We start from the raw sequence: 13528 nt of genomic DNA, 5'->3' as shown, positions 1-13528 counted from the left end.
CGCGGGCCTCTCACTGTTGCGGCCTTTCCCGCTGCGGAGCAACAGGCTCCGGACGCGCAGGCTCAGCGGCCATGGCTCACGGGCCCAGCCGCTCCGCGGCATGTGGGATCTTCCCGGACCGGGGCACGACCCCGCGTCCCCTGCATCGGCAGGCGGACTCTCAACCACTGCGCCACCCGACATATGGAGTCTTAAACCCTCTGGCTGATTCTAGTTTAGGAAAGATACACAAATCACCTGCATATGAATTAGAAACCCATATTTGGTCTGACTCAGGGTTCTTCCTGGTTGCGCATGCATCTCTCAGCCAAGGCGCATCTCTCAGCCAAGATGGATTCCAGCGAGGATTCTGGGAGGTTGGTAGGACATATTATGGGCTGGCGTCTCCTCCCTCCTTTTGGCCCCTCCCTCATTCTCCCCGTTAGTTTTCAGTGGCAGCACTGTGTTCCTTGTGGGGACCTCTTGTGAGACAACTCATGTGAGCGATTATCATTGGGCCTGGCCGAGGTGGGCGGTTTCAGTCAATGCTTCCCTAACATCTCTGGGCCTGGTTTTCTAATCTATGAAGTGAGGAGTTTGGACTAAGTTAGGTTTGGGGGAAAAAAACGTTCTTCTGAATATTAATAAATTTTATATTTAAGAAAGGTCTGAGAAACTTAATTTAAGAAAATGAAGGAAAGTTCTCTCCTGCAGAAGGTGTTTAATATGTTACTGTGCATTGTGAAGCTCCAAAAGGCAGATATAGTATACAATAATTCCCAAGGTATTTGCTTATAAAATCACATGTGCATGGAGCATTTCAATCAGTAGCAATCTGAGGAACTTACTTTGAGAAACACTAAACTAGATAATCTGTAAAGTGTCTTTTAATTCTAATATATTTTTTTTAACATCTTCACTGGAGTATAATTGCTTTACGATGTTCTGTTAGTTTCTGTTGTATAACAAAGTGAATCAGCTGTATGTATACATAGATCCCCATATCCCCTCCCTCTTGAGTATCCCTCCCTCCCTCCCTATCCCACCCCTCTAGGTGGTCACAAAGCACCAGCTGATCTCCCTGTGCTATGCGGCTGCTTCCCACTAGCTATCTATTTTACATTTGGTAGTGTGTATATGTCCATGCCACTCTCTCACTTTGTCTTATTGTATCAAGCTGGAATGGTATGAAGAAAATGGGCCTGTGTCAGGAACATTAATAACATGCTAAAGTGGGAAACATGTTTCATATTTACCAGTATCTTCTTTAGACTCTTTTCTCTTTCTAATGGCAACACCATTCTCACTGTCAGCCCAGCTGGAAACTTCAGTACTTAACAGGCAACCTTGACTCTCGGCTGGCAGTCTATCCATTGCTAAATCCTGATAATTCATCCTTGGTGTTATCTCTGAAACTCATTTCCAAGTCAGTAACCATGCCCCCAGGCTTTACTCATGGACCTATTTCTTGATAGTTGCTTCACTGGTAGAAACACTGAAAATCTCTCTAACTTATGAGGGCATGAAAAATCTCCTTCTCTCTGCTTGTCTATTCTTTACCACAAAGCCAGAGATTTCTCTTCTAAACCATGAATCTAATCAGGTTACTCCCCTTCTCAGAACTCTTCAAAGGTCCCACAGTTGTTACAGAATAAAATTTGAAATTCTTCAAGGTCATTCATGCTCTAGCCCTAACTTACCCTACATTTCCTATCACTACGAGTCAAGTTCCCTCCTCCTTAAAAACATCTTATTTCATGCCTTTTCGACTCCGTTAATATAATTTTCTCTCTCGGGATTCCCACCTCTCTTCTCTTGTTATCAAAACATTTGTCTCCCATAAAATATTAGTATGATTCAAGACAGTTCTATCACCGCCTCTTCTTTGAAACTTCCCCTGAGCCCTTATTTAACCTTGCACTCTCCCTTCTCCATATGTGGTTAGAACCTCCTTTATCTAATAAGTCCCCTGCCGGTATTATAGTGATTTGTAAACTCATGCTAATCATTTTTCAAAGCTTTTTTTAAAGCTCTGCCTCCAGTTCCATTATACCTGATCCCATTCATTTGCTTGCTCATTCAACAACTATTTATTGTGTACCAGGCGCCGTGGAATATAAGCAGGGGTAAGATCCTGCAACCAGTCCCTTTGTTCCCCTCAGGACAGCTCCAGGTGCTTGAGGGGAGGCTCCAGCGGGCAGCCCATCAACGATCTCCCACGTCCTTCCCAAGCAGCTATGAGCAGAGCGCACTGTGCAAGCCCTGAATACCGCGCTGTGATTGCTCCTTTGGCCCAGGTGGTAAGATTCTCTCCTTTGAGATCCTTAATGATCCTTAGAACTCAACATTAAAAAAACACCTGTCCTTTGATCAAACCTCCAAAGCCTCATTTTCGGATTCATCCTATTAAGGCTCTGAAACAAGCCTATACTCAACACGCCGCAAATCCTCACGCACTTACTAGAGTATTATTTACTGTAAAAGTGTGCGATAAACACACACAAGTCCCCAAAGCTGAAGGCTGGAAAGATGCAGTAGGAAGATAAATAAGCTTTGATGATGATTTCAATGGATGGTAATTTCTTGCTTCCACGGATACTCCACAAACACAGCTGTCAGAAGTGCGCTGTGTAAATCAGATGCTAATTAAATTAAATTCCCACTAGAATTAAGGCAGCAAAGCATTTTGTCTTGTTTTCTTGCAACCAGGGCTCTCAATCAAGACAGCTGGGGCACTGGCATTTCAGGTCCGTGGAGGAGACAGCTGCCGTGAAGCAAAGCAACTGCCCTCATAGTTAAATTGCCATCGGTAACAGGAAAGTAGATGGCATTTTTGACAACACTAGTAACGTTTAAAACGTGAACCAACTAGTGGAAGCAGGGCTGGTCTAGGAAAGAAGGGACCTGGGTTCTGATGCAAGTTTTGGCAAAATCATTTTACAATTCTAGCTTCAGTTACCTGCTTCCTGGCCCCCACCTCCCATCCGCCCATCCTTCCTTCTTTCCTTCTACTGAATATTTATTGAGTGAAAACTACTGACAGGCCATGTAGTGGGTCCTGGACATACGACAATACAAAAGACACTCCCTGTCCTCTGGATGCTCCTGGTCTTTTTGAAGAATTAGGAAGTGGGATTCTGTGATCTCAGCATCTTCTGGGACTTAGAGCTTATCATTCCAAATATGATCTTTAAGAAACAAACAAAAAAAATGATCTTTCATTCAACCAGCATTTAGGTAATATCAACTCTGTTTTTCAGAGTTCCATCCCATCTCTTTGTTGAAGTATATGGAAGACACATCCCTGCCCTTGCCTTTAGTTTTTAGAGTATGGTTAGAAATAAAAGCACGCATGATTGAAACAACATTTGAAATATTCCACAGCTACAGATAAGCAGATATAAGAAAAATATTACATATATTATGTAGAGAAGTATTGAGGCTAAAGCTTGGGCAAGGAGTCATTCAGTGAATGCCTTTTTTTCACTCATTTATTCATTCATGAAACATTTACTAAATACCTACTATGTGTCAGATTCTGGGCTGTGTGCTGGGGACACCAAAGAGACAGTCTCTGCCTTCGCGGAGCTTCTAGTTAATTGAAGAGACAAATACATAAAAAGTTAATTATAATAAAATGTGGTTACAGCAATGATAGAATCATTAGAATAGGATGCACAGGGAAGAGAAGTTTTCTTTAAAAACAAACTCAAAGGACTATTGAAAGTATTTCATCTCCTCCATACTTTCAATTGCCTCTAGATTTTGTGTTCCACAAATCACTCCCCATCAATACTCTAAGACAAAATTCTGGTGGAAGGTAACCATGTATGGTATATTTACAAGAAAGACCCCAGGATAGGGTAGCAATCTCCCTCCCAAACACAGTCTGATACAAATATTAATATTTACTTATTCAAGAATACGTAATGTTACAACAATAGAAAAATGGGAAATCAAACTGGTATATTCATAAAATGGAATACAACCCAGCGATCAAAAGGGATGAACTGTTGATATACACAACAAAATTAAATCTCAAAAATGTTGTGCTGAGTGCAGCAAGCCTTAAACAAAGAGTACATACTATGTGATTCCATTATTATAAAATTTATTTTATAATATTATTATATAAAATATTTTTATATAATAATTTTTATTTATTATTTTTATTTATTTTTAAATAATTTTATTACAAAAATCACATACTATGTGATTCCATTATTATAAAAATCTAGAGCAGGCAAAACTGATCTATGGTGGAAAAAAATTAGAATGGTAGTTGCCTCTGGGAAGTAGGAGAGGGGATTGATTGGGAAAGGGCATGAGGAACCCGGAGGGGGGGTGTCATGGTAATGTTCTGTACCTTGATAGTGGGTTAGATCATGTACACAGGTGGAGTCATTGGATTACACAATACGTAATTAAGATTTGTATTACCCTAGCTGGAATAAACCAATATTGAACTCGAGGTAATGATCTGCATGCTGAAGTATTTAGAGGGAAGTGTGCTGATGTCTGCACTTTACTTTCAAATGCATCAGAAGTAAGATGGATTAATGGATGGATAGAGGAGTGAATAGGTGGATAGAAATAAAGCAAGTCTAGTAAAATATTAATGGTACAATCTAGCCAGTGGATATCAGGGTATTCACTTATAATATTCTTTCAACTTGACTGTATTTCATAATAAAATTTGGGAGGTGGAAAGGATACATGATGTTCTCAAAGAGTGGGAGTGACAGCTGTTTGGCACTCTCTTCTAGAAACCGTGCATCTCCCTAGAGTCCTGGTATAGGATCGAGCCCCTGGACTCCTGTGAGGCAGTGGTTCTTAATCCTAGGAGCATATTCCTACCGCACAGGAGAATCCCCTGTGGGAGTTTAAAAAAATCCATATATCAGGGGCACACCCTTGGAATTCTGATTTCAAGAGGTCTGGAGTGGGGACCCACATATCTGTGTCTTTAAAAGCTCCCTGGATAAGTTTTATAGGAACCCCAGGTTCCTTCCACCGCAAGGAATGAAATTCTCTGTCCACCAAAGGGGCCCCCAAACAGAAAGCATCCATCACAATGGCTTTCTTAAGCCTCCTCTGGGGCCCTTCCTTGCTTAGTAGTTACCACGCTGAGAAAATAACTAGACAGAGTGATGGAGGTGATGGTGTGATGGCTCCCGCCAGGAGTGTGGGAACAGGCAAGTCAAAGGAGGCAAAGCGTGATGATGTCGTGGTATCTCTTTCAGCTCAGGATGCCTAATTCCATGTGAAAGGCAGTGCTTAAGGCTGGAGATGAAAAGAGGAGAACTTGTTTGAGAAGTTTAACCAGCTCTAGGTTTTTGGTGGCTTATTTATATTCCCTGACTTCTAAGTGGAAGTAAATTCTTCAATTTCCCCTTCTTGTTTTCGTTTCTCTTTCCCCATCCACTGTTCCTTCACCCCTCCTCCTTTCTCCTCTATCACTTTAAAATGCAAACACAAAGACATTACTTATATAGCTATGTTGATGTCTGCTTTCTGCCCCTTTCCCTCCCACTCAGGCTCTGGAAAGTTATCCTGCTCTGTTCATGCTTATAGCATCCATAACCTCTAGCACAAGACCTATGCAAATAGCAGGTGTATGAAAGAATTTAATTCAAAGAAGGGTTGGAGGTGAAAAGTAGGTGGGGACTATTTTCTACCTTGTTTAAAGATGGAATGAAAGTTTTGACAGCTTCCCTGAATGTCCTACCATAAATCAATTCTTTATCATCAGGAGCTATTTTTTTTCCTTTTTGCCACATATTTTTGAAATATAACCACTCGGAAATTATCCAGTAGTGACATCTAGTGAGCTGACTTTAACTCTTATGTAGAGTTGAGAGCTTTCTTCAAATACTGTCTTTCTTAGTTCCCAAAACGGCTGAAAAAAATATTGCTCTGAGTTGGTATTTCTGCAGGGAGAAACTGAAACTGGTCCACATTACTCGAAAGGAAAAAACAACATACAGATCTACCTGTGAAACCCATTTCCAATGGTTAGTGTGACTCCATACCTCTCACCCCAGTCCACTTAAGAAGTGTGTTATAATGTTTGTCTTTGCCTAGGAACTCAAGCTACAAAAATATTACACACCATTTCACTGGAAGCTGCCACAGACTGATTCCTGAGGTGAACATCTGGACATGTGTTCCAGAACTGATGGGGAAAAAACCTTCCATGGGCCATAGCAGAAACAAAGATGAAAATCTTTGACTGGGCGGTTATATATTAGAGAGTGAATAATAATGTAGTGTGTAAAAGGATGAAAAAAAAAGTGGATTTAAAGAAAGGTGAGCTACTTCCAAGAAACAGCAGAATAAGTGACTCCCAAAATTCATAGAATATAGTGACTAACTTGGCATTTCCTATTGTGTGATCAAAGCAAGAGAAAACTTTGTCTCTTGGTTTATAAGCCAACATATCTTTTTTTATATTTTAAATCTTAGTTCTATGATTCTTGATGCATGAAGAGAAAAAAATAAAACTAGAACAAAACTGCCACCTATGGTATAAAAATGATAACTCAGAGGAGAGACTAAGAGACACAATCTGAAGGAAAAGCAGACTCTCAGGATTCTGGGCTTTGAGCATAATGAAGGAAATGCTGTCATTGCAGACACTGATTGATAAGCTGGCTTTTGTTAAGAGCCTACTATGTGCAGGCAGAATGCACAGCGCTAGGAGTTTTCACTGTTAAATTATCACACTATCACACTATAATCTATTTTCCAAAAGTCTGTGGAGCAAACAATGTACAAGTGTTCTATTCCTTACCATTTCAGTGTTTTATTTCTCCATGAGAAAGATGCATCTGAAAAGGTAGGTATCTATTTCAGTGTTCCTCAGTATCAGGGTCAGGACTCAATAAATTGTGAAATTGATTAAATGAGTCTTAAACATCAATTTTTAAAAAAGAAATGGAGTAAAAAAGAAAATATCAGAGAGCAGGTAATAAAGATAGGTAGTCTCATTTTAGTTTTATAGATATGTGTATATACTGGATCTCAGTGAAAGATGTGTTTCTTTCTGTGGGTCAAGCTTAAAAAGTTTGAAGAACACTGATCTAGTTCATTGCTCTGAAATGTACAATGGTTTCCATCCAATGGACAAATCAAGAGTGAATTTTGTGTAAGAATAAAAATCAACTACAAGAAAAGAACAGCAAAAAGCACAAACATGGGGAGGCTAAACATTATGCTACAAAACAACCAATGGATCTCTGGAAGAAATCAAAGAAGAAATTAAAAAATACCTGGAGACAAATGAAAACAAAAACACAACGATCCAAAACTTACGGGATGTAGCAAAAGCCATTCTAAGAAGGAAGTTTATAGAGATACAAGCCTACCTCAGGAAATAAGGAAAATCTCAATTACACAATGTAACTTTACACCTAATCGAACTAGAAAAAGAGAACAAACATAACCCAAAGTTAGAAGGAAAGAAATCATAAAGATCAGAGCAGAAATAAATGAAACAGAGGCTAAAAAATCAATAGAAAAGATCAACAAAGCCAATATTCTTTGAATAGATATATAAACTCATTTATTTAGCCAAACTTGTCAAAAAAAGAGAGCCCAAATCAATAAAATCAGAAATGAAGGCAAAATTATAACTAACACCATAGAAATACAAAGGATAATAAGAGATTACTACCAACAATTATACACCAATAAAATGGACAACGTAGAAGAAATGGAAAAATTCCTAGGAAGTTATACTCTTCCAAGACTGAGCCAGGAAGAAATAGAAAATATGAACAGACCAATTACCAGTAATGAAATTTAATCAGTAATTTTAAAACTCCCAGCAAACAAAAGTCCAGGACCAGATGGCTTCACAGGTGATTTCTACCAAACATTTAGAGAAGAGTTAACACCTATCATTCTCAAACTATTCCAAAACATTTCAGAGGAAGGAACACTTCTGAATTTATTTTATGAGGCCAGCATCACCCTGATACCAAAACCAGTCAAAGATATCACACAAAAAGAAAATTACAGGCCAGTGTCACTGATGAATATAGATGTAAAAATCCTCAACAAAATATTAGCAAACTGAATTCAACAATAAGTTAAAAGGATCATGCACCATGATCAATTGGGATTTATTCCAGGGATGCAGTGATGGTTCAATATCAGCAAATCGATCAGTGTGATACACCACATTAACAAATTGAAGAATAAAAATTATATGAACATCTCAAGAGATTCAGAAAAAGTTTTTGACAAAATTTGACATCCACTTATGATAAAAAAAAACTCAAAGTGGGTATAGAGGGAACATAACTCAACAATATAAATGCTATGTATGATAAACCCACAGCTAAGATCATACTTAATAGTGAAGAGCTGAAAGCATTTCCTCTCAGATTAGGAATGAGAAAAGGATGCCCATTCTTACAACTTTTATTCAACATTTTTGGAAGTCCTAGCCACAGCAATCGGACAAGAAAAAGAAATAAAAGAAATCCAAATTGGAAAGGAAGAAGTAAAACTGTCACTGTTTGCAGATGACATGTTACTCTACACAGAAAATCCTAAAGACACCACAGAAAAACTACTAGAGCTCATCAATGAATTTGGTAAAGTTGCAGGGTAAAATATTACTATACAGAAATCTGTTGAATTTCTATACTAACAATGAACTAACAAAAGAGAAATTAAGAAGACAATCCCATTTACCATTGCATCAAAAAGAATAAAATACCTAGGGATAACTCTAAGGAGGTAAAAGACCTGTACTCAGAAAGCTACAAGACACTGATGAATGAAATTGAAGATGACAAAAGTAGTTGGAAAGATATACTGTGTTCTTGGAAGAATTAATATTGTTAAAATGACCATTCTATCCAAGGCAATCTACAGATTCAGTGCAACTCCTATCAAAATTCCAATGGCATTTTTCACAGAACTAGAACAAATAATTCTAAAGTTTGTCTGGAAACACAAAACACCCTGAATAGCCAAAACAATATTGAGAAAGAAGAACAAAACTGGAGGAGTCATGCTCCCTGACTTCAGACTATACTACAAAGCAACAGTCATCAAAACAATATGGTACCAGCACAAAAACAGACATATAGATCAATGCAAGAGAATAGAGAGCCTAGAAATAAACCAATGCACTTACGGTCAATAAGCTACAACAAAGGAGGCAAGAATATACAATGGGGAAAAGATAGTCTCTTCAATAATTGCTGCTGGGACAAACTGGACAGCTACATGTAAAAGAATGAAATTAGAATATTTTCTCCTACTATACACAAAAATAAACAAAATGGATTAAAGACCTAAGTGTAAGACCAGAAACCATAAAACTCCTAGAAGAAAATCCATGGCGAACACCCTTTGACATAAATCATAACAATATTTTTTTTGAATCTGTCTCCCGAAGCAAAGGAAACAAAAGCAAAACTAAACAATTGAGGCCTAATTAAACTGAAAAGCTTTTGCACAGCAAAGGAAACCACTGACAAAATGAAAAGACAGCCTACTGAATGGGACAAAGTATTTGCATATGATATGACCAATAAGTGGTTAATATCTAAAAAATATAAACAACACATACAACTCAACATCCAAAAAACAAACAACCCAATTTAAAAATAGGCAGAAGACCTGAATAGATATTTTTCCAAAGAAGACCTACAGATGGCCAACAGGTACATGAAAAAATGTTCAACATCACTAAACATCAGAGAAATATAAATCAAAACCACAATGAGATATCATGTCACACCTGTCAGAATGGCTATCATCAAAAATACCACAAATAACAAATATTGGTGAAGATGTAGAGAAAAGAGAACACTTATACACTGTTGGTGGGAATGTAAATTGGTGCAGCCACTATGGAAAACAGTATCAATGTTCCTCAAAAAAACTAAAAATAGAACTACCATATCATCCAGCATGTCCACTCCTGGGTATATATCCAAAGAAAGGGAAAACCCTAATTTGTAAAGATACATGCACCCTAATGTTCATAGCAGCATTATTTATGATAGCCAAGATATGGAAGCCAACCTAAGTGTCCATCAACACATGAATGGATAAAGAAGATGTGGTATATACATATAATGCAATACTATTCAGTCATAAAAAATGAAACTTTGCTATTTGCAACAACATGGATGGACCTGGAGGGTACCATGCTTAGTGAAATAAGTCAGACAAAGAAAGACAAATACTGTATGTTATTACTTATATGTGGAATCTAAAAACTAAAAAAAGGAATGTATATAACAAAACAGAAACAGACTCACAGACATAGAGAAAAAACTAGTGGTTACCAGTGTGTAGGGGAAGTGGGGAGGGGCAAAATAGGGGTTGGGATTAAGAGGTACAAACTACTATGTATAAAATAAATAAGTTACAAGAATATATTGTACAGCATAGGGAATATGGCCAATATTTTATAATAACTTTAAGTGGAGTATAATCTATAAAAATTTTGAATCAAGATTTTATACATCTGAAACGAATATAATATTGTAAATCAACTATACCTCAATAAAAAACAGAGTGAATTGTGTGTAATAAAATCTTGTTGAAAGGAGGGATTATCTGGTATATTTCTTTAGGGATATTTTCAAAGATACTCTCAGAACAAATAGATGGTAAAGAATAAGTAGACTGAAAGATTTCTGATCCAACTGAGTTTTCCTAAATAATCACTTTTCTGAATGGTGCATATCACATGCCAGTTGTCGAAGCTCAGAGTAAACTATTTGTTCAAGCATATAGCTTTTCTTCACTAAGTACACCCATCCTTATGTCATTTATTACATCACCAGTTATAAACCACCTTCTTCCTCTTCTCTCAAAAGAACCCTTGCTGTATTTCTTAAGCCCACATGCAATTATCCGAAAACACATTTTGTAAATCTCTGGAGTGAGGAATATGGTTGTAACAGATGACAGAATTGTGTTATGAATGATTTAAGGCAGCATACATCACGAGTGCCTAAAATGAGAATTCAATGGGTAGTTGAAAACCAAAATCCCAAGAAACGTAAAACATAAAGCATGATACGATTCCTGCGTGTGGTATTTTCAAATATACTGCTGACCAGCTTGTTTGTATAAATCATTTTCCAACACAGGAAAGCAACAGAATCTTGCAGAGTGGGCAGAACAATTTTCTAATCTTTTGGTATGTGTCTTTTGATTAGAAGAATGGTACTTCTATAACTTCAAAACAGATTTTCAAGACCTTGTGTCCTCTGGAAGCTCCAAGATGCAGAAATGAATAGGCCATCAGTAAAGTGAGTGGAAGGTCTCAAACTGCCAAAATCTCAGAGGAAGGATGGTAAGCCAGAAACCCAATAGTTTTTTTCGTCTCCCAACTTTTAATTCCAAAATATATCAAACCTACAGAAAAATGGAAAGAATAGCACAATGAGCATCTCTATAGCCTTCATCTATCTTGGTTCACTAATTGTTAACATTTTGCCATGTATTTACTTTCTCCTATAACTAGCTAGCTAGATATATTTGATACAGATATAGATATATAGACATACATATACAAAGATATAAATATATACCAAGTTGCAGACATCATGAAAATTTACCCCTAAACACTTCAACAACTGTCTCCTAAAAAAAAATTATACTCTCCTATATAAGCATAATATTTAACACTGAATCAGTAATACCTCCTAGTACACAGCCCAATCTAAATTTTTCCAGTTGTCCTGGCACCTGGTATTCTTGATCCTGTGCCGAGATTCTATTCCTCAGCCCTGACAATTCTCGGAACAAGCAGTTCATGTAAATCCACAGCATAGCTTCCTTACCCCACGCAAGGACCAAGCCCCATAGCCAGGACTATACATTATTAGTCAACACCCCAACCCCCTACCAGAGTCAAAGGATGAAAGGACCGTGAGTGACATAATGGGGAGGAGCTGTTACTGGTCAGGAAGGCCTCTTGAGAGGGCAATGTTCTTCCTCTAACTTTACAATGATGAACCAGGGAGCTTTGAGATGTGGGATTTTCTTTCCAAACAAGCCCCGAGGTGAAAGGTCTGATGTGTTTGGGGGATGTTTACACCTAATGCTGAGGCCAAGCCCACCCCCCCTTCCCTGCCCCTACTATGGCATACAAGGCCCTTCACGAATGGGCTTCTGTTTATCTCTCCAGTCGCCTCTCCTTCCATTGCCTACTCTCCATCCGCCCCTAAAAAATGAACTCCCCTCTGACATCTAGGCCACTGCAGCGAGTTTCTTCTGCCCGGATGGCGATTTCTCCCATTTCAACCCCAGTCTCCTCCAAGAACCCCTGGCTTCCTGCATCTGAGTAAGCTGTTCCTCCTCTATGCTCCCAGAGCTCCTGGCGTCTCCTTTCTGAACCACGGTACTCAGCTATCATTGCCCATTTATTTGTCTGTGCCTGCCCATCAGTAAGCACCACGTGGGCAAAGCTGTCTCCTCCATCGCTATCGCAGGGCCAGCCATAGTAAGTCTCAAGCAGTATTTTTTTTTCAGTTTTAATATTGCTTCAATTGAAGTATAGTTGACGTACAATGTGTTAATTTCTCCTGCACAGCAAAGTGACTCAGTTATACATATATATACATTCTTTAAGAAAAAATCCTTTTCCATTATGGTTTATCATAGGATATTGAGCTTAGTCCTCTGCGCTATACAGTAGGACCGTGTTGTTGATCCATTCTATATATAATAGCTTATGTCTGCTAACCCCAACCTCCCACTCCACCCCTCCCCCAACCCCCTCCCTCTTGGCAACCACCAGTCTGTTCTCTATGTCCATGATTCTGTTTCTGTTTCATAGATGAGTTCATTCATGTCATATTTTAGATTCCACATATAAGTGATATCATATGATCTTTGTCCTTCTCTTTCTGATTTACTTCACTTAGTATGACAATCTCTAGTTGCATCCATGTTGCTGCAAATGGCATTATTTCATTCTTTTTTATGGCTGTGTAGTATTCCATTTTATATGTGTACCACATCTTCTTTATCCATTCATCTCTCAGTGAACATTTAGGATGTTGCTGTGTCCTGGCAACTATGAATAGCACTGCTATGAACATAAGGGTGCAAGTATCTTTTGAATAATACTTTTGTCTGGATACATGCCCAGGAGTGGGATTGATGGATCATATGGTAATTCTATTTTTAGTTTTCTGAGGAATCTCCATATCAAACGATGTTTATTAAGTGGGTGGGATTGATGGATCATAGGGTAATTCTATTTTTAGTTTTCTGAGGAATCTCCATATCAAACAATGTTTATTAAGTGGGTTTATTACATGTTGCTTGAACTCTCCTTATCGAGGAATTAGGCCCTGTGGTTTATGCATTTCGTCACACCCTATTTCATGCTAGGTGCTCAATGGATAGTAAGTATTATATGATGGGATCCTTATCCTCAGGGAGCCATGCTTTAGATAGGGAAGCAAATCTGGTACACACAAAAGGCTGAATAGTAGTCCTAGAAAACTGGGTGAGAAATGGCTGACACTGTTGCTTTCCAGATCTTAATGTGCATCAGTCA

The sequence above is a fragment of the Neophocaena asiaeorientalis genome, unplaced genomic scaffold (genome assembly GCF_003031525.2).
Source record: "Neophocaena asiaeorientalis asiaeorientalis breed wild unplaced genomic scaffold, Neophocaena_asiaeorientalis_V1.1 scaffold430, whole genome shotgun sequence".
Lineage (NCBI taxonomy): Eukaryota > Metazoa > Chordata > Mammalia > Artiodactyla > Phocoenidae > Neophocaena > Neophocaena asiaeorientalis.
The sequence above is the reverse complement of the archived record's forward strand: the minus strand, read 5'-3'. Positions refer to the sequence as shown.